The sequence below is a fragment of the Sus scrofa genome, chromosome 15 (assembly GCF_054392235.1).
Source record: "Sus scrofa isolate SSC_HxYL_T2T_F1_AM1 chromosome 15, Sscrofa_HxYL_maternal_Yorkshire_Landrace_v2.0, whole genome shotgun sequence".
Taxonomy (NCBI): Eukaryota; Metazoa; Chordata; class Mammalia; order Artiodactyla; family Suidae; genus Sus; species Sus scrofa.
Window position 1 is genome coordinate 119,074,207 of NC_139397.1, and position 22,235 is coordinate 119,096,441.

The following is a 22,235-nucleotide window of genomic DNA, read 5'->3' on the forward strand; positions in this document are numbered from 1 at the left end:
CTTTCTAGAAATGGAAGGTGACTGGTATCAAAGAGTAGATATTCCAATATGCCTGCTGGAGGTGGTCATCCAGGTCCATGGAATGAGTGCACATGGCAGTGCTGCTGTAATGCAGTGATGGGCTGAATTTAGACACATTCCTTTTGCATTCTGAGGCACAAAATGCCAAAAAGAACTCTTTTATATGCCTGCAAGAGAAACAGAGACTGCAAATGGCTGTGGGGCAGATTCCCCTGAAATAAGGCCCAGGTCCGACACCTGGAATGATTTCAGTAGCCCCTGGAGGCTACGAATGGGCCCTGACAGGAATAGACATTATGCACTGAGCTTTGCTTACCTCATGGAGATCAAATATTCAGAGTACTATACAAGGACCAGAACAGACGATATTGCACTAATTCGGATTGCTGAGTCACATTTCTTCAGAGCAAGGAACATATTCTACAGCCCATAGGGTCTAACAATGGGTAAGGAAACATCCTCAGGTTAATGGTTTGACAGAGAAGTGGAAACAGCAGTTGAAACGTTTGTTATCTAAAATGGGGCTGGCGAGGGGGTTTAGTGGAGACAAGAATAAAGCTGGCTTACATGCCTTCATGGTGTGCACCACACTCAACATGAGCAGAACCAAGGGAGGGTCCACCACAAGGTAGATTCCTTCTCTTTTATGGGAGATTTGGCAAAAGGTGGATTGGGGGACAAGGCTGGTAGACTATGTAATTCTTCCCAAGGGGTAAGATGGTAGTACAACTATTCTTTTTCTTCCTTCTCCACATACCTCCACTTTTTACTCCTACCTAAAACAGTGATCTGAGGACCAGGTGCCAGAGCAGAGATGATTCCTAAGCGAGAAACTACAACTGTATCTTTAAACCTTCATGTCAGAATTCCTAAGGGCCTGATGAGGTAGGTTGTGCCTTCTTCATTCCATCTAGCAAAACTGCAATTGAGAGAGAATTCGTATGTATTGCCTAGTGCTTGAGACAGCCCACTAATTCTGTGCCTAAATAAATCCACACCAAATGGTTGGGAGTGGACTAAGGGGAAGCACATGCTAAACTAGTATTGGTGCCAGCAATCTGGACAGCACAGCAACAGAAAAGTTTGTGTACAACTGGAGAGGAGGAATGGTAACTGAGATAAAAGAATTAATACATGGATTATACAATGAGGGAAATTCAGTATCACATTGTTACCCTGAGAGAGGTTCAGATTAAGAAACAATATTATGGAGTTCCCGTCATGGCTCAGTGGTTAACGAACCCAACTAGTATCCATGAGGACATGGGTTTGATCCCTGGCCTTGCTCAATGGTTTAAGAACCCAGTGGTGCTGTAAGCTGTGGTATAGGCCAGCAGGTAAAAATATGATTCGACCCCTGGCCTGTGAACTTGCATATGCTGTGGGTGTGGCCCTAAAAAGACCAATAAAAAAAAAAAAAAAAAAAAGGAAACAGTATTGTCTTTTGTCTCTTTGAGAAAGGAAAGAAGAGGGCAAGACACAACCATTAAAAGAATAACACAGCCACTGAGGATACGACAAAAACTGTTTCGAACCAAGTAGGCTCAAGATGGTGTAGTTAAGCCCTCACACACTCACTGTGATGCATTAGCATATGATAAATGACACACTCATAGGCACCATGACAATTCCCAGGCTGGCTGTAAAAGGCCAAAAAGTGTCCCATTACCTGGAAATCTCCACTCCTTTCCCCAGAATAGCTGAATGACCCAGCTCAAGAAAACTAATAACCCCATACCCCAGGGCCATTCTTGCCTCCCGAGACGGACTGTATTCTGCCTATGGGATGTGTCTCTCTCTAAATAAACTTGCTTTCTCTTTACAATGACTCCCTCTTGAATTCTTTCCTGTACGAAGCCAAGGACCCTCACTGGGCAGCCTGTCCAATGGACTCGCGCAAGACCTGGGACATGACCATTCCCTTGTTCCCCCTTCTCCTGAAACATCCTGGCTCAATTATATCAGATTCCTGAAAGGAATATGTTGGTGAGACCATTCTTGCTTTTAGAACCTGATAAAGTCAAATGGAAGCCTGCAAGGATGAACGGACTGCCCTGGGAGACATTTTGGTGATAAGATATGATGATGAATTAGGATACCAGTTAAAGACTGAGACTCTAGTAGTAGGCCAGTATCTTTGACTCCTATTTTTCAGGTTGCATTTACTGCCCTTCTGTGATATGGTATAACACTGGCATTGTTGGTAAGGTTATAATACTGAGAGTGTACTGGTAAATTGAATTAAAGCATTGTTAGGATGGCTAGGAGTGGAAAACAGTCTGAAGGAAGAACTGGATTTAGCGAATCATCAGCTAATTTTTATCATAAATAGCATTTTTTTTTTTTTGTCTTTTGTCCTTTTAGGGCCGCACCTGCAGCATGTGGAGGTTCCCAGGCTAGGGGTCCAATTGGAGCTACTGCTGCCAGCCTACGCCAGAGCCACAGCAATGTCAGATCCGAGCCGCTTCTGCGACCTACACCACAGCTCATAGCAACGCCGGATCCTTAACCCACTGAGTAAGGCCAAGGATCAAACCCACAATCTCATGGTTCCTACTAGGATTCGTCTCTGCTGCACCACAATGGGAACTCATATCATAAATAGTTTTGCTTAAATTTATCACAAAGTAGAAATAGCAGCAGATTGGGGTAGAATGGGAAGGAGTAATCAAATTGGTACAAAAATATAAAAATGTGTGTAATGGCTTTACAAAATGAATTTTCTGTTTGCTCAAACATACCCCTAGGTTACACTGGCTCCTCAAATGTTAGGCATATTCAAAACGATCATACTCCTACCTGCGTGTGTCACATAAATACTATACTAAATGTAGATGCCCAGGTAAACATGATTGTTTTTGTTTAAAAGAACCCTGGCTAAACGCCAGGGGATGGTCAGTGTAGTAAAGAACTGGGCCTTGGCCAAAGGGGTCTGTCCTTTGCTCCCTTGCTGGGAAGTGACCCATATCAGTGATAGGAATGTTCAGAGTAAGTTAACAACATGTCTAAGTGTGGGGCTGGCCACATCTCACATTCTTAGGTCGTGGCTGGCTACACTAGAAAGAACCATCAAGATATTTAGGGTAGAACTTTGGGCTACATGGTATCAATCAACCCAGAGGTGAGCAATGAATATATAATCAATCCTATACTACAGAGCCCACTAAAAACTCTGGAACCAAAGCTCACCTGAGTCTGATTCTATGAATACTGTCACACACTGATGCTAGGAGGGTAATGTACCCTGACTCCATGGGTTAGGATACGGAAGCTCTGTGTTTGGAACACTCCTAGCCTCCATCTTACACATCTCTCTGATAGAGAACAGGATGCTCTGGGGTCCCTGTTTCGTTCTGCATTCTCAGTTTCTAGTTTGTAGGAAACAGGCTTCATTTAGGCTCCATGACCTTCCCTGAGTTCTAAAGAGTAGATTCAAATAGTTGCTAATTAAGGGAAGAGAAGGAATGTAGAAACAAGAGAGGAGCAGTCAAGAAACAATAGTGTAGCAGAGTCCTGGTTCCTCCTCAAGGAATTTACAGAACCCTGTCCTCACCACTAACCTATCAGAAGAAAGCCTGCACAAAGTGGAAGATAATGAACATTCTGATCCCCTCCCCAAATGATTAACTGTGATTAGCTTCCCCTTTCTCTCTTTAAAAAAATGTCAGGGTTGGGTTTTTTGGACTTGAGTCTACCTTCTCCCAGGTTTCTTACAGCTCCTGAATAAAGCAACCTTTCCTTTTGAACTGTGGATGAACCTGAAATCAGTAATACCTCCTTTGACCGACTTTAATCCATATCTTTTCCTTATAAAAACCGTAACTGTGACTATAGCAACTTCCATTCAGTGAGTTCTGTGAGTTCCACCTAGCATGTTATCAGATCTAAGAGTGGTAATGGGATACCCTCCCCCTAAACTTGCAGCAGGTATTAGAAATGAGAGCAGATGGGGAACTGTGCATCCAAACTCTGTAGTCTAATTCCAGGTAGGTAGGTACTCTCATTAACTCATTCTACAATGACAAAAGCAAGGTGTAGAGAGTAGATAAACTGCTAGAGAGGGCGAGCTTCTAAGCTGCAGTGCTAGAATACACAAAACCCTGACCTGGCTGACTTCATGCCCACCCTTCAGTTTTTACACTGCTTTATATAAGAGGATCAAAACTTAGTACCAAGCAGTAGATGGATGAGTATTTCACTGCTATGTTGTACCTCACTAGTATGACATACTTAACATTTTTTCTCTTCTCATACCAAACCTGAACCAAAGTAATTATAGTTAACTATTTAGCACAGATTAACAATTATTACCTGTTTTGTGCGGTGAATGTTTCCCTCTGAGGATGAAGATCACTGTAAACAACCCTGATGAGATCATGCTGACACAATGCCCCTTCTGTCAAAGCCATGGATCCAATTGTTGAGGGCTACAAAAACAAGGTAAAATATGAGACTGTGTCTCCTAAAGGAAGTAAAAATCTCTATCATGTAAGTATACTTAATTCCGTTTCAACAAAAGGCAGTTTAAGACCATTTATTCTCCTCTTTTAAAACCTCTTCCATTTTTCTTTTTTGCTTTTTAGGGCCACACCCATGGCATATGGAGGTTCCCAGGTTAGGGGTCTAATTGGCGCTGGCCTACACCACAGCCACAGCAACACCAGATCCAAACCACGCCTGCGACTTATACTTCAGCTCACAGCAACACTTGTGAGGCCAGGGATTGAACCCACAACCTCATGGTTCCTAGTCAGATTCATTTCTGCTGAGCCACGACAGGAACTCCCATTTTTCTTTGTTGTTGTTGTTGTTGTCGTCTTTTTTTCAGTGCCGCAACTGTGGCACATGGAGGTTCCCAGGCTAGGGATCGAATCGGAGCTGCAACTGCCAGCCACAGCCACAGCAACTCGGGATTCAGGCCACTTCTGCAACCTATACCACAGCTCACGGTAACGCCAGATCCTTAACCCACTGAGCGAGGCCAGGATTGAACCCATGTCCTCCTCATGGATACTGGTTAGGTTTGTTACTGCTAAGCCATGACAGGAACTTCAGTTCCATTTTTCAACTATATACATTCTATAGCTCTTTTTAAAAAATTATATATAAACGTATGAGACTAAAAACATCTTTATTTTTTGAAATATTACAGACTGAATCTATATTTAGGACATAGAATAAGGAAAGACTAAAGTCTGCAAATACATCAATTCTAATTTGTTTGTTTCCAGAACACAGAGCACTCCTTGGGTCTATGCATTCAAACTTGGAGGTTTAACTTCAGATAGCTTGGTACTCTCATTAATCCCATTCTACACTGAAGAAAGCAAGGTGTAGAGAGTTACAATTATAATACAAACAAAACCAAGATCAAATGTCTCTTTAACAGTGACATAATTGATTTCATGTTTCTACAGTTAGAACTGTCCATTTGTAAATGTTCACTATCCTCTATTTTATAATATGACAACACAGAATATATTTAAAATATATTACTCAGAAATGTTCTATGCTAAAATGACTCTTGATTAAATATGAGGCATTCTATTTCCAACACACAAAGAAGTCCCAAGAAAATTAATTAAGAAAATAAAAACTGGGAGTTCCTGTCGTGGCGCAGTGGTTAACGAATCCGACTAGGAACCATGAGGCTGCGGGTTCGGTCCCTGCCCTTGCTCAGTGGGTTAAGGATCCGGCGTTGCCGTGAGCTGTGGTGTAGGTTGCAGACACAGCTCGGATCCCGCGTTGCTGTGGCTCTGGCGTAGGCCGGTGGCTACAGCTCCGATTCAACCCCTAGCCTGGGAACCTCCATATGCCGCGGGAGCGGCCCAAGAAATAGCAACAACAACAACAACAACAAAAGACAAAAAAAAAAAAAAAAAAAAAGAAAATAAAAACTGCATAGAGCTATGAGGCAAGTGAATACTGTCTGTTGATAAGAAAATACAACATAATTTTTAGGCTATTGGTGAAGTTCCTTTAAATGCTTTCCTCACCACTTTATGCACTAAAGGCCACTACAGGTCAGATGCTTGATTCGTAACATATATCCTTAAAGAGAGACAGAAGGAGCTTGCTCAACAGGAGTCATCTACCTATATAACTATCAATGTTTTCATGTTCTTCAACCAAATAAATATAAGTAAAATCAGAAGTGTAATGTTACTGAACAGCTAGAGGGCATCAACTGAACTCCTTTAAGTGGAAACAATTACAATGTTAATATTCTTCTGCTTAGTCATTTTCCTAAAAACTAATAAAAACAAATCAACCCAACATAGATGACTCATAATTAACATGGAAGGCTTTAAAAAATTGAGGAATATTTTTGAAAATTCATAAAAGACTAATAAAAAAGACTGAAAATGATACTGGTGGAAAAATGAAGAAGAAATAAACAAGAACTAGAGGAGGGAGTTCCTGTCATGGTTCAGCAGTACTGAAGCCAACTAGTATCCATGAGGATATGGGTGCGATCACTCAGTGGGTTAAGGATCCGGCGCTGTCTGGAGCTATGATGTGGGTCACAGACGTGGCTCAGATTCCTCGTTGCTGTGGCTGGCTGTGGCACAGGCGGGAGGCTGCAGCTCCAATTTGACTCTTAGCCAGGAACTTTCATATGCCATGGGTGTGGCCCTAAAAAAAAAAGTTAAAAAGTTAAAAAAAAAAAAAAAAAAAAAAGAACTAGAGGAAAATTCTTCATTAATTACTCTCTCTTGAAAACAGCTCAACTTTATATCACTAATAACAAACATCTACTTTTAAGAGACAAATGTGTAAAGATGTATTACTCAAAATAATTTTTTAAAAAATTCTGCCTTTCCAGTCTTACCTCGTGGTATATTGAAGGCTTAGATAAGGAAGGGATAGTAAAGGACAGAACTTTATTGTTTCCATCTTTATCAGCAATTTCCTACAGTTAAAAAAAAAGCAAAGATAAATACAGGATACAGGACTGCACTATAAGAAATAATACTTTATTAATTTAACAAATATATTAGTGGCAATTGAGGAAGAGTTTTAGAAACAGTAATATATAAAAATACTATTAACAGGTTATTATTATAACCCATTAGCAAATCTGAAAACTTTGGTAGTTATCCTTTGAGAGCTATCAAGAGATTTAATACTATAATCAAATACACCATGAGAACAAAGACATGAAGCAGGCACACAAATAAATCTTTATATTAAATTTACATACAGGGCAGGTCAGATCTTTTAGTAGAATACAAGGCTGAGTTTAAAAGATTAAAATTAAACATCTTAGCCAAGAGGTACACACTTATTATTTTGTTGTTTTCTGTTAAAACAGAAAGAATCTTGACTAAAAGAAAATCTTAAGAATTATTCAGCAATAAACTAATGACCTGTAATCAGCTACATATTAACATAATTAATACTAGTCTGAGTGGTTAAACCTAAGTTCATATTTTTGTCATTTTTACTTAAGTACAAAAACATCTTGTGATTTTAAAAAGCATTCAAGGGAGTTCCCGTCGTGGCACAGCGGTTAACAAATCCGACTGGGAACCATGAAGTTGAGGGTTCGATCCCTGGCCTTGTTCAGTGGGTTAATGATCGGGTGTTGCCGTGAGCTGTGGTGTAGGTTGCAGACGTGGCTCAGATCCTGTGCTGCTATGGCTGTGGCTGTGGCTGGCAGCTACAGCTCTGATTAGACCCCTAGCCTGGGAACCTCCATATGCCGTGGGAGCGGCCCAAGAAATGGCAAAAAAAAAAAAAAATTCTATTTTTCACTGAAAAGCTCACTGACATCCATTTCTACACTCTCTAGCATCTCCAATTTCTAGAGGTACCAATAAAAATCTACCTACAGATGCCAGCAACTAAAGGGGTGAAATGCTCTTCCTGCACCACTCCTTTTCCCCACTGTCTTAGTCTATCTCTTTTAAAACTCATAAGAGTATATATAACTGGCATAAAATCCAGAGACAGAAGATTGCCCTTAGTAGACCTAGAAGGCAATCAGAGAGTGAGAAGTTGCAGAGCATAACAGAAACAATAAAACAACTATTGTCACCAAAGCACAAACCCAAACGAACTTCCCTCTAGAGCTCGTTTCTGAATTTAAGAAAGGAGACTAACAGTTACACATGAGCAGTGGCCAAAACTCTTAATTGTGGCAGGAAAATAGTTTAAAAATCCCTAGAGAGATCATTTAACTACTCTGTAGTCATACTAATTACCACATCTGGGCCACTGTGCATCAGAGAAAGTCTATGCTAAGACTGAATGGACCTGATTAAAGTTAGGTAATAAAATTTTAAAGTAAGCCAAACACTTCTGATTTACATTTGTATATATCTAAGGAGAAAGATGCTCTGGAATTTGTTTAAGTTGAGGGAAATATAAAACTCTCCCTGGAGAGGAGTTCCCGTTGTGGCACAGTGGTTAACGAATCCGACTAGGAACCATGAGGTTGCGGGTTTGGTCCCTGCCCTTGCTCAGTGGGTTAAGGATCCGGCGTTGCCGTGAGCTGTGGTGTAGGTTGCAGACGCGGTTCGAATCCCCTGTTGCTGTGGCTCTGGCGTAGGCTGGCGGCTACAGCTCTGATTAGACCCCTAGCCTGGGAACCTCCATATGCCGTGGGAGCGGCCCAAAGAAATAGCAAAAAGACAAAACAAACAAACAAAAACTCTCCCTTCTCCCTGGAGGTATTGGAAGCAAAGGAGAAGTGCTGGGGAGAGAAAGAAGAAAAAAGAAATAAATACATGAAAGAAATCCAATGTGGTAAGAAAAACCAAGCACCACAGAGAAGAGAGAGCACAAATAAATATCAAGGGAATTAAAAGAAGACAGAACCCTGAGGTTACATTTCTGATATATAATTGAGTAATTTTTAAATAGCATACCATTTTTGAGATGCCAAAAGATAATTAAACCACAGCACCAACAAGTACTGTCAATAATTTGTCAGGCATCCCACTATGCAACATTTTTTTCTTCATTGTACCACTACCGAGTTTTATTACACTAAACAATAAAAATGATAGCTTAATGTGAAACATAATCTAAAACACTAAACTCGATAATTTACAACATTTACTAAGTGCCTGTGCTACGCACTAAAGACACAGTGATATATGAAATAATTTCCTACTTTAAAAGGCAGGAAAATAGGAGTTCCTGTCATGGTGCAGTGGTTAACGAATCCAACTAGGAACCACGAGGTTGCAGGTTCGATCCCTGCTCTTGTTCATTGGGTTAAGGATCCAGCATTGCTGTGCTGTGCTATAGGCCAGCGGCTACAGCTCCAATTAGACCCCTAGCCTGGGAACCTCCATATGCTGAGAGAGTGGCCCAAAGAAATGGCAAAAAGACCCCCCCCCCAAAAAAAAAAAAGTAGGAAAATAAAGAATTTTATACCTAGACCAGCTTTTTATTGAAAAACTCACTTTTGTGATACTACTACTACTACTAATGGTAAACAGTTAAAAAACACCTCAGGCAACATGCTGGGTTCTCTCTATTTTTTTAATCCTATTAACAATGTTTTATTTCTTTTACAGAGCACAACTGAAGTCAAGACATTAAGTAACCTGTCTGAAAGAGAATATGTGATTCCAAAGATCAGGCTGCTTCCTTCAGATAAGTATTCTAGTGATGGATATGATTTCTTTTTTTTTTTTGTCTTTTGTCTTTTGTTGTTGCTATTTCTTGGGCCGCTCCCAGGGCATATGGAGGTTCCCAGGCTAGGGGTTGAATCGGAGCTGTAGCCACCGGCCTACGCCAGAGCCATAGCAACGCGGGATCCGAGCTGTGTCTGCAACCTACACCACAGCTCACAGCAACGCTGGATCATTAACCCACTGAGCAAGGGCAGGGACCGAACCTGCAACCTCATGGTTCCTAGTCGGATTCGTTAACCACTGCGCCACGACGGGAACTCCGGAAATGATTTTAATGATTTTTTTAAGGTATAATAATACTTGGAGTTCCCATGAGCTATGGTATAGGTCACAGGCAGGGCTTGGATCCTGCACTGCTGAGGCTGTGGTGTAGGCCAGCAGCTACAGCTCTGATTCCACCCCTAGCACGGGAACTTCCATATGCCGCAGGTGCTATGGCCATAAAAAAAGACAAATAAATAAATAAATTGTAAAAGTTTTAGGAGTTTCCATTGTGGCTCAGTGGGTTAAGAATCTGACTAGTATCTATGAAGATGCAGGTTTGATCCCTGGCCTCACTCAGTGGATCCAGCATTGCAGTGAGCTGCAGTGTAGATCGCAGATGCGGTTCGGATCTGGCGTTGCTGTGGCTGTGGTGTAGGCTGGCAGCTACAGCTCAAATTTGACCCCTAGCCTGGGAACTTCCACATGCCATGGGTACAGCCCTAAAAAGACAAAAAAAGTTTTTGTTTTTGTCTTTTTTGTTGTTGTTGTTATTGTTGTTGTTGTTGTTGTTATTGCTATTTCTTGGGCTGCTCCCGCGGCATAAAAAAAGTTTTTAAATGCAAGGCATTAATAAATATTGGTCAAATAATCAAAAAAAATAAGCCATAAAATATTAGTAATGTTATCAATTTTAATAATTTCACTTACTTTATAAAATGTGTTACACTCAATTACTTATTAAACACCTATGTACTCAATTTAATTAATTCAAATAAGTTATTCAACAGACATTTAAATTTATTTTTCTCTAAATATTCTTTAAGTATTATTTCAGAGGGCTTTTAAAAATACTTAATTTTCCCAAACTACGTATTTTCCACTTACCAAATTGTAAATTCCTAACAGAAGTGCTTCAATGCAACCATTACTCTGCCTGTCTCGGCTAACTGTAAGCCGTAAATAAACCCACATTAATTCTGGCAAGAATTGCAGTGTGAATCTCTTAAGTCGAACTTCAGAGCTACGATAAAGTTCAAACAGCTGGTGGCAGACAGGCTCCAGGAGCTAAAAAGAAAACAAAATGCATCAGTTATTTCCATTCTTTTGCCTGTAACTGTATTTTCTTAAAAGCACATATACTTGTATAATATTTAAAAAATAAATTGTCAATATTAATTTTTACTTATTCTGAATCAATGGAACCAAAACCTCAACCTCTATGCACACAGACTACACATAAAACTGACCAATCCACTAGCTCTAAGAAGTACTTCGGGAGTTCCCATAGTGACTTAGCGGTAAGGAACCCAACTAGTATCCATGATGATGCAGGTTCGATGCCTGGCATTGCTCAGTGGGTTAAGTATCCAGCTCGGTGTTGCCATGAGCTGTGGTGTAGGTTACAGATGTGGCTTGGATCTTGTGTTGCTGTGGCTGTGGTGTAGACCTTCAGTTACAGCTCCAATTCGACCCCTAGCCTGGGAACCTCCATATCCCGCAGGTGTGGCCCTAAAATTAAAAAAAATAATAAAAAAAAAGATGTACTTTGTGCTTATATAGTATCGATATAACTTTAAATAAACTATCCTTTTAACTTATTAGTTCTTTAGCCAATGTACTACTTTATATTTAATGAGTTTCCTTTTCTGTTCTTACTAACCCTTACTGTCCTTCATTTTTTAAAGTTTCTATTGGAAGAAAACAAAATAAATTCAAATGACCTTGTTAGAAATAAACTTTAAATCTCAAATTAGATTATTATTTAAATTATATACCACTCAGCAGACAAAGGGGATTTGGCAATATGTAATATGTGGACATCCAAAATGCTAGCTAATATTTTAAATGTATACAAGTAAAATAGATTACTTTTATGTTTTAAATCTGACAAATTCTACTAAATATATTTATTGGAAATATTTTGAAAAGGAGGAGGTATAAGTATAGAGAAACAGCTTTTCCAACATGACTCAAAGAGAACTTCATAATTGCAATAACTAAAGAAAATGAGCAGTTTTGGAGTTCCTGTTGTGGCTCAGTGGTTAATGAATCCAACTAGGAACCATGAGGTAGCAGGTTTGATCCCTGACCTTGCTCAGTGGGTTAAGGATCTGGCATCGCCCTGAGCTGTGGTGTACGTCACAGACGAAGCTTGGATCCCATGTTGCTGTGGCTGTGGCATAGGCTGGCAGCTACAGCTCTGATTTGACTCCTAGCCTGGGAGCCTCCATATGCCATGGGTGTGGCCCTAGAAAAGACAAAAAAAAAAAAAGAAAAGAAAAGAAAGCAGTTTAAATAAACCTCCCCCTTTCCCCTAAACATGTACTGCTAATTTGGAATGGTTTTGTTAGAATAACTGCAGAGTACAAAACTGGCTATGATTTTAAAGTGCAGATAAAACACTGAGAGGAAACTATAAAATAATGTTCAAATTAAAATTTAACATTAGCTTTTATAAAAAGGAATAATTCAATAATTTATATGCTTACCTCTATTCTGAATGATAATAATAATGTGTGTATACACACACACACACACACACACACACAGAGAAATCTGCTTGAATGTAGTTATGTATGTTGGTAATACCTAACACTTGAGAACAAAGTCATTACTTTCACAATTGTAAATTAAAAATCAACAAATCTGGAGTTCCTGTTGTGGCTCAGCAGGTTAAGAACCCAACTAGTATCAATGAAGATGTGGGTTTGATCCCTGGTCTCACTCAGTGGGTTGAGGATTTGGCATTGAGCCACGGGCTGTGATGTAGGTCGCAGATGAGGCTTGGATATATGGTGTTGCTATGGCTGTGGTGTAGGCCAGCAGCTGCAGCTCCCATTCGACTCCTAGCCTGGGAACTTCCAAATGCTGAACCTGTGTCCCCTACCCCCAAATCAACAAATCCTATGCTGACTGCATAGTTAACCTATTTATCCTGGATGGAATTCTCTGCTTCCTCAACTTGAGTGTTTTCTTTAGAATGCATAAGCAATGAGGTCCTATATACAGCACAGGGAACTACATCCAATCTCTTGGGGTAGAATATGATGGAAGATAGTATGAGAAAAAGAATGTATATATATGTATAACTGGGTCACTATGCTGTATAAGAATGGACAGCACTGTAAATCAGCTATACTCTAATTAAAAAAAACCCCACATATTTAGATGAGCTAAGCTTAGTGCTTAATAAATGACTCTGTACTAAAAAAATTAACATCTCCCCTGTCTAGCAACTACTAAATCCTTTATATAAAATCACTATCATAGGATTTAAAATCTTAAAAAAAAATTCTCTCCTCCTACACTGAAGTCTAGATTAGTCATACAATTTGCCCAAGGTCACAGAAATCAGTGGTGGAGAAAGACACTAGAATTCAGGTCTTTTGACACCAAAGTGATGTTCTCACTAAACTGAATTTTATAAGCCAGAATGGGGTAGAGGAGGAGGTGAGTGTTAATTATAAGCGATATATTCCATGCAGTGCCAATAATGAAGCAATAAACTTTTGAAAATGGCCAATTGCTAGCAACTTCTAAAAGTACTGACAACAACATTTAGCTCTTTAGGGGAATTAAACATTGTTGCTCTCATAAATTTATGTATTAAAAATATATGTTCAGGGAGTTCCTGCTGTGGCACAGTGGGTTAAGAATCTGACTGCAGCAGTCCGGGTGGCTCCAGAGGCATGGGTTCGATCCACAGACTGGCACTTGGGTTAAAGGATCCTGCATTGCCACAGCTGCAGCATAGGTCACAGGCGCCTGGGATTCAATCTCTAGCCTGGGAACTTCCATATGGCATGGGTACAGCCACAAAAATTTTTTTAAAAAGTCCATGTTTCAAATCTACTTTCCTCTTTAGTAAAAGACTCTAAAATTCCCTCCTCTAAATTTTATTGGCCATGGTACAATTACAATTTGTCCATGTAATTTTTATCTCTTATTTATACCTTACATTTCTTCCTCGGCAGCAAGTACACTGCCATTAGAGACTATATTTTAATAATCACTGCAAAATACAGAGTTACTAGAATTATTACTCTTGCTTCTTTTAAAAAGGAGGAAGGAAGAACGGCTGGCAATCCAGTAAATTTTAATCAGATACCACTGCAAAATGAGATTGTTAAAAACTCGCCAATATGTTCAGTTAAAATCTTTAATTCTAGGCATATGAATCGTGCCAACATATTCTGTTTCTCACTATCATAAACGACCTCTCCTAAATGGTGCTATCACACACATCAAAAGATGATAAAAATCATTATCTTTTGGTTTTTAAAAAAAGCTTAAGAATAAATGAAACCTTTCCCAAACTTAGCAAACAGTTTTAACAAGATAATTACTAAGAGACATGCTATATGATGAATGCATTGAGAATAGTTTGGGCGGAGTAATGGAGTCTGAACCTGATGAGTGGGTTAAAGAAAAAAATATGAGGTGAGGAAGTGGGAACAAGTAGACAGAGGCTACGAATAAGCAATACTTTACAAAGTTCATTGGGAAGAAGAAGCCAAAAATGGGGTGGATAATAAAATAGGAGGCAAAACTAAGGTTTTTAATAAATAGAATATGGCTGTTTATCATATTCCTTTCATCAGGAAATGACAGAGGAAAGAATGGGGATACTACAGGAGCAATCTCTGAGGTGGTTAGAGAAGAGAGGATCCAGGAGGCCTAAACAGAAGAGATGGCCTTTGATACAAATGGGACACTGTATCCACTGAACAGGAGAAATGGGAGGAATGTGTGGGCAGAGATGCTGGTAGAGGGGTAAATTTGAATGGGAAAATAGAGTTTGCAACTATTTTCTCCATTAATTTAGAAAAAATTTGTAAACACTTATTTTAAAAATTAAAAAAAAATTTAAAAATAAAGTAAAATAAATGGAAATGAATCCGACTAGGAACCATGAAGTTATGGGTTCAATCCCTGGCCCTGATCAGTGTGTTAAGGATTTGGCATTGCCGTGAGCTGTGGCATAGGTCACAGACGTAGCTTGGATCCTGCATTGCTACGGCTGTGGCGTAGGCCGGCATCTGTAGCTCCGATTTGACCCCTAGCCTGGGAATCTCCATATGCCAAGGGTGTGGCCCTAAAAAGCAGTAACTAAGTAAATAAATAAATAAATAAAAATAAAAAATTATTTTGGCTGTGGCATGCAGCAAAATGTAGGATCTCCGACAAATGTAGGTTCCAAAGAGACCGAACCCAAGCTACAGGGGTGAAAGTACTCAGTCCTAACCAGTAGACCACCAGGGAACTCCCTATTTTCTTCTTTTATAATGACACAGAAAGCACTGAAAATGAGGAAGGACAGTGAGAGTGTGTGGGAAAAGAAGGTTAAAAAGAACAGTGGGACAGTGTACCAAGAAGTACTATATGCTCACTTAGGATTTGTAGTCCTGCAATTAAAATGGAGAAAGTCAACAAAATTGTTTCCTCCAGGTATGTTCAGCTGCTCAGGTACAGATACGACATAGATGGATGGCCAGGTTTTATCCAAAGGATATCCAAAGGATTTTGCTCAAAGAATATGAATTATCGAGAGGCAAAGGAGCTGAGAATGTTTGCAACGGAATGACTGTAATGATGGACCATGAAAATTTAGCTAAGAAAAGAAGGAAGGGGATTCAGAGGGGGAATCAAATCATGAAAAAGTGATTGGGTTATTGGTCTCCTTTAAGTGGAAGAACTGCTAGAGTGACTAAGGGAGCTGGAATGAGGGAAAGGAGAAAAATAAAGCAACATGTTGGTCTAGAGATTAAAATAAGCTCTTGTACAGGTTGGCCATGATATGCAATATTAAACTTTGAGCAAATATACTTTCTTAACTTTCATGGTACTTAAAGCAAAATTGCTTTTAAGACTGTTATGAGTTTTAATTAATACAATGTATAGCACGTAACAATTTTCTGAAATAATTTCTTTTTAAATCAGGATTAAAAGGGCCCTCCTTCCAGGACTAAAGTCCAGAATTACTTTGAGATTCTCTAGAGCTTAACATTCTGTTTTTTTGAAGTATGAACACATATTTATGACCTGACAGGAGAAAGGATGGAAAGATAGACCTGTTCTAGCAACTGGCTAATTATAATGATTGTTGGGTCTTGAGCCTGAGTCGCTCAAATTGTAATTTTTTCCATTTCTAGCCTTGACAAAGTCTCACATGTTAATATTATGAAGTATGACATTATAAAGCAAAGTATAAAAGAAAAAAGGAAGTCAATACTTTTTATAGACTTGTGAGTCCTACTGAAAATATAGCATTTCAGAATCTCATTTTGTATTTCACTATTCTTCTCATCAGTATTTATTAAGTTTTCATTATGCACATGACAAAATACTAGATTCTGGAGAATTAACAAATATACAATATATGACTACTGCCCATGAAGAGCTTATAATTAAAAGAGAAACCATAAAACAAATACATTTTAATAAGCAAAGCTTAATGTTAAGACAGTGCAAAACAAAGGATAGGGAATACATACATTCAATATTCACACAAAATTTTGAAAACTCCTGACCAAGAAAGATATGTATATATGTCCATTACACACCTAAAGTTATAAAACATTCATAAATACACAGCAAGAGTAAAAGAAGCAAATGAATCCTGCAATTGCTGCTGCAAATAGCAACAGATGCAAGCCTAACTGAGAGCCAATCCAAGTTTAGGAGATAAGAAAGAAAGAGGTCAATAAGCAAGCTTTTAGTGATAGGACAAAAATGAAGATGCACTTTAAGTTAAGCTGCTGGTTAGGAGATGATTACCTGAACTTCTTCAAACTCACTCCAGTACACAGCAGAGGCACTCTTGGAGGCTGTATCTGGGAAGATAAGAAGCTACTTTCCTGTGTGTTCCTTTCATTTTCATTTTAAAGCATACACGAATCCAGTGGTGATAAAACTATATGTCATACTATTGTGTTCATGGAAAGATAATGTGTGTATTTTGTATAAATTAATATAGAGAGGCAATAGTTGCATTTCTTTTTCCCCGTCTAGCAAGGCTGAATAATAGTAACCTCTTATTCTAAGTTTATTTGCTCTTGACTATTTAGGCTTTCTCTGATCATTTTCAAGCTAATGCTAGCAGCATCATTTCATGTTACCAGTTTGATCGGATTCACTGATTAGAGTGGTTACACACAGTTCTATATTGTCAATAAAAGGAACACAAACCATACTTAAAATAGGTAACTCTCAATCACTGCAAGGTTAAAAATTTGACTTCCAGGAGAGGAAACATTCTAGTATAGGAAATGGAGAAAAGTTTCAAATTAAATGAATAATCTACTAAAATGGTGGTCACTCAAATCAAGAATCAAAACATAGTGGCCTCAATAGGACCAAATTTGATCAAAATGTTAAAAAATATGGAGAGGGAGGTCTTGGGGAAAGCCAAAGCAACTATCAGAATGAAAAACAGCAGAAAGAAAGTTTTCCAGTTCCATAAGAAGGATTGAAAAAAAAAAAAGAGGGAAAACTACAAAACTTATATATGTGCTTTAATACACATATTTCATTATGTACTAGACAGAAATTACTTTTCTTATAAACTCTCTTACCTCATTATTCGAATCCTGAATAACTTTATAGAGGGCAGGTACCAGTGTTTTTTTCCGGTGTAAAGTTGCTGCATAATTGGTGATCTGAGTGTCAGGTAATGCCTAAAAGAAATATCAAAGAAAAACAAAAGTGAAATTAATATCTGAGAAGTGAGGAACTTTGTTTTACTTGAGTTTTCTTGAAAAGATTTATAATAGCAACAACTATGAAAAGTAAAAAAATTAATACAAGAAGTAACCATCAGAGTTAATAAACTAGTTAAGATGTATTACAATTCTAACTATTTAACCATGAAAAATGATTAGAAATCACATATTACACCAAGATTTAAGTTTAAGGTGAATAAGTCCCCTTAAACTAATCTAGTCTAAAAAACAGTATGGGATGCATTTCTTTTCTTTTTTTGGCCATGCCCGAGGCGTGCAGAAGTTCCTGGGCCAGAGTTCAAACCCATGCCACAGCAGCAATCCCAGATCTTTAACCCACTGAGCCACTAGGGAACTCCAAGTGGGATATACTTCAATTTGTGTATTTTATGTTCACAAAACACTTATTTCCATAGTGTTCATAAATTAGTTTTCAATCAAATCAAAGAGTGATTTTTAATCATAGGGAATAAAAACATAAGGCACAAATCCAATTTCCATGCCTTATTGAAGTTTAGAGGTTCCTCTCTTTTACTGAATTATGTCTTAAAATTTACATATCACCTTATCAATCCTAACAGTTTTATTTTTACATATTACCTTCTAATCATTATTCACATTAGTGCCTTTTTAAAGAGTGCAACTACATAAATACGTTATTTCTTTTTGTGTGAATTTTTTTCATATTTTAAAAAATTCTAGTTGATTCACAGTGTTTTAACATAGAAACATGTCATTTTATATTTCGTCACCCCCAGTTCATGAAATAATTTTTGTTTCAGTTTCTACATGAATACATACACAATGAATTACTGACATAGAGAATCAAACGACACATTCTTATCCGCAATCCAATTTACCTTGAATTCTGATAACCATTCTTCCACAACAGCACGTTCAGATCCCAGCATCTTCTTCTATCTTCTATTCCTCTTTTCTCTCTGAAAGAAAAAAGCACTGAACTTGAGGGGAGCATTACTTACTATTACAGATAAATGATATGTGCCTTTCACTAAAGGAGAAACTCATCTAGTATACATTTTAGAAAAGGAGGCTTTTTTTTTTTTTTGTCTTTTTGCCATTTCTTGGGCCGCTCCCGCGGCATATGGAGTTTCCCAGGCCAGGGGTCGAATCGGAGCTGTAGCTGCCAGCCTATGCCAGAGCCACAGCAACAGGGGATTCGAGCCGCGTCTGCAACCTACACCACAGCTCACGGCAACGCCGGATCGTTAACCCATTGTGCAAGGTCAGGGATCGAACCCGCAGCCTCATGGTTCCTAGTTGGATTCGTTAACCACTGAGCCACAACGGGAACTCCTATCTCTTTTTTTTTTTTAATGAACCCACAGCATGCAGAAATTCTGGGATCAAACCTAAGCCTCTGACATGACAATGACAGATACTTAACCTGCTGCATCACAGGTGCTCTTAAGAGATTCACACTGAAATATTTACTTGTGAAATGATTTGCTTAAGAATAGTCAAGGTGAGGGTAGGTAAAGGAAGAAGGTGCAGTAGGTATAGATAAAAAATGATTGGCTATCAGTTGATAAACACTGAAGCTGAGTAACTGGTACATCAGTTTCATTACACTATTCTCTTTACTTTGTTACAGGTTTGAAATGTTCTTTAACCACAAAAAATGACAAGCATGAATCCATCATACATATAAGTTCCAGTTATAAACAATAATCTAAATATCCTAAGGTAGTTGTCCCTGGAAGTTTCTCAGAAAGAACTCAAAGGAGTCAACTGGCCTTTTAAAGAAAAGGAGGGATTAGGTCAGAAATTCATCAATTTATTCCATATATATTTCTTAATCAACAACAATATACATGCCATGCAAGGAGCTGGAAATACCATGGTTAAAAACAGATGCAAATCATGCTAAAGGAGCAGATATCCAAAGAAGGAGACTAAACACATTTTTTTTTTTTTTTTTTGCAAAGAGATAAGGAATGAAAAGAAAAGATACACAACAGCATAAAACAAAAGAACACAATGTTAATGAAAGAATCAGGAGGTTTCTCTGAGGTAGCACTTAAGCTGAGATATCAAAGATCAGTGGCAGTTGTGGGGAATAAGAAAAGAACATTCCACAGAGAAGGAACAGCCTATATAAAGGTTCTGTGGCAACACAGGAAGTTGTAGAATCTGAAGAAGATCCAAGTGGCTAGAAGCACAGAGAGTTGAGAGTAGAGAGGGAGGCATGGGCTGACAGTATAAACAAGATCTTCTAGTCCACATCAAGGATGGAAAGTCACTGAGGTTAACAGACTTGAAAAGCTCACCTAGCTGTGATGTACAGAAAGTCCCTTCAGAGCTAGTTACAAATTTCTCAATAGTAAGAAGACTAAAAAATTTCCAGGCTTGCCATATATATATAAGTGCTGTATATATATATACACTTACTCTCAGAGTTCCTAAGTACTCTCAGCACTTACTCTCAGAGTTCCTAAGTCTCTGGAAATTAAGAAAACCTAAACAGCTATTGATAATAAAAACTGTCTTTATTTACAAAGTACCTAAAAAAGAAATAAAGTAGATTCCATTTTTATTAAGCTCCAAATAAAGAATAAAAAGTTAAAGCAAAGCCTTCATTATTTTCTAAAGAAATAATTTTTTTAGGGATAAATTCTAACATCATGATTTTAATATTTCCCTTTCCTCCCACATCTCTTATGAAAGTATAAAAAAAGGGGGCTGACTTGTTAATATCACTTATAACTTCTCTTTCTAACACCTCGTTATTGCTAATGAGTTCAGTGGACCACAAGATTAACAGAAAAAAGACTAAATTTTACATCCTCTTTGAGAAGTACTCCAAAAAAGGAGGTAAACACTTTTAACAAAGACATCATCACGTAAGGAAAAAAAGTACAATTTCATTATAGCTGTGACAGAAAGGACTTTTCTCCCAAAATAAACAAAATAGGAACTTAAAAGAAAATCTCCTATATCTCTGTTCCTGGATTTTAATAATGACTGATGATTTTTGCTTTTTTTTTTTTTCCTTCTTCTTTTTTTGGCTGCCCCGCAGCATATGGAGTTCCCAGGCCAGGGACCAGATCCAAGCCACAGCTGCAACCTACACTGCAGGTTCGGCAACGCCAAATCCTGTAACCCACACTGGACAATTTTTGCTTTTTATTTACTGGAAACTTAAAAAGCTATTCCTATTCCTATTAATAAGCTTTTATTCAGGGAGTTTCCACTGTGGCTCAGCAGAAACAAATCCAACTAGTAACCATGAGGATACAGGTCCGATCCCTTGCCTTGTTCAGTGGGTTAAGGATCCGGTGATGCCGTGAGCTGTGGTTGTAGGTCATGGACAAGGCTCGGATCTGGCAAGGCTATGACGTAGGCCAACAGCTACAGCTCCAATTTGACCCCTGGGCCTGGGCACTTCTGTATGCCTCAGCTGCAGCCCTAAAAAGCAAAAAAAAAAAAAAAAGTTGATATTCAACTTTTCAGTAAAAACTTTAAAATACTTACTATAAATAGTATACACCTGTAAAAATATGAACTTACCCTAACTACCTATTCCATCCACAAAGATATACAGAGTCAACCATTCAGTATGTACTTTTCTTCACAAATATATTTATGTGTGAATATGTGTGTGTGTGTGTGTGTGTATCATTAAATGTAGTCATGTGTTCATCATACATAGTATTCTCTCTCCCTCTTTTTTTTTTCTTCACTTTTTAGGGCCGTACTCGCGACATACGCAATTTCCCAGGCTAGGGGTCTAATTGGAGCTACAGCTGCTGGCCTATGCCACAGGCACAGCAATGCGAGATCCAAGCCATATTGCAACCTATGCTACAGCTCATGGCAATGCTGGATGCTTAACCCAATGAGCAACACCAGGGGTAGAACCTGAAAGCTCATGGTTCCTAGTCGGATTCACTTCCATTGCGCCACGATGGGAACTTCATAGGTAGTATTCTCTCTCTCTCTCTCTCTTTTTTTTTTTTTTTTTTTTTGGTCTTTTCTAGGGCCACACTCATAGCATATGGAGGTTCCCAGGCAAGGGGTCCAATTGGAGCTATAGCCACCGGCCTACGCCAGAGCCACAGCAATGTAGGATCCTAGCCAAGTCTGCGACCTACACCACAGCTCATGGCAATGCCAGATTGTTAACCCACTGAGCGAGGCCAGGGATCGAACCCGCACCTCATGGTTCCTAGTTGGATTTGCTAAACACTGAGCCACGACAGGAGCTCCTTTAGGTAGTATTCTCAATGTGATTTTTCAATTGGGAAAAATAATGAAAAATCTATAGTTCAAGCTCATTCTTGAGAGGATGAGATTAAGACGGCAGAACAGAAGGACTAGAGCTCAACTTCTCTCCTAAAAACAACAAAATCACAACCAAATGCTGAGCAATCTTCAACCAAATGGACTGGAAACTTTCAAAAAGATAACCATACTCCAGAAGACAAAGAGGAGGCCACATCAAGAGGTAGGAGGGGCAATTACACAATATAAGCAACCCCATACCTCCCAGGAAGGAAGCCCAAAGACTGGAAAGTAACTGGTTCACAGAGACTCCCCTATAGGAATGAAAGTTCTGAGCCCCACATCAAGTCCCCACACCTAGGGATCTGGCATTGGGAGAAAGAGCCCCTGGAGC

General features: G+C 38.7%; 2 long non-coding RNA genes across 32 annotated transcripts in view; both read right to left on the reverse strand.

Annotated features, from left to right (window-relative positions):
• LOC146396078 (uncharacterized) overlaps positions 1-22,235 on the reverse strand; it is a 1,511,729-nt gene that overhangs the window by 787,791 nt on the left and 701,703 nt on the right. The gene's annotated exons all lie outside the window — the stretch shown is intronic.
• Positions 1-22,235, reverse strand: part of HYCC2 (hyccin PI4KA lipid kinase complex subunit 2) — an 81,836-nt gene that overhangs the window by 32,159 nt on the left and 27,442 nt on the right. For 17 of the 31 annotated variants that reach the window (XR_002339352.2, XR_002339346.2, XR_002339347.2 and 14 more), the window contains exons 4-8: positions 18,457-18,537; positions 17,450-17,551; positions 10,761-10,940; positions 6,854-6,934; positions 4,333-4,448 (exon numbers count right to left, since the gene is read on the reverse strand). This is a non-coding gene — a long non-coding RNA (hyccin PI4KA lipid kinase complex subunit 2). Of the gene's footprint in view, positions 1-337; positions 452-4,332; positions 4,449-6,853; positions 6,935-10,760; positions 10,941-16,652; positions 16,709-17,449; positions 17,552-18,456; positions 18,538-22,235 lie in introns of those variants that run through there. The other 14 variants (XR_014828887.1, XR_014828880.1, XR_002339353.2 and 11 more) reach the window with 4 other exon arrangements.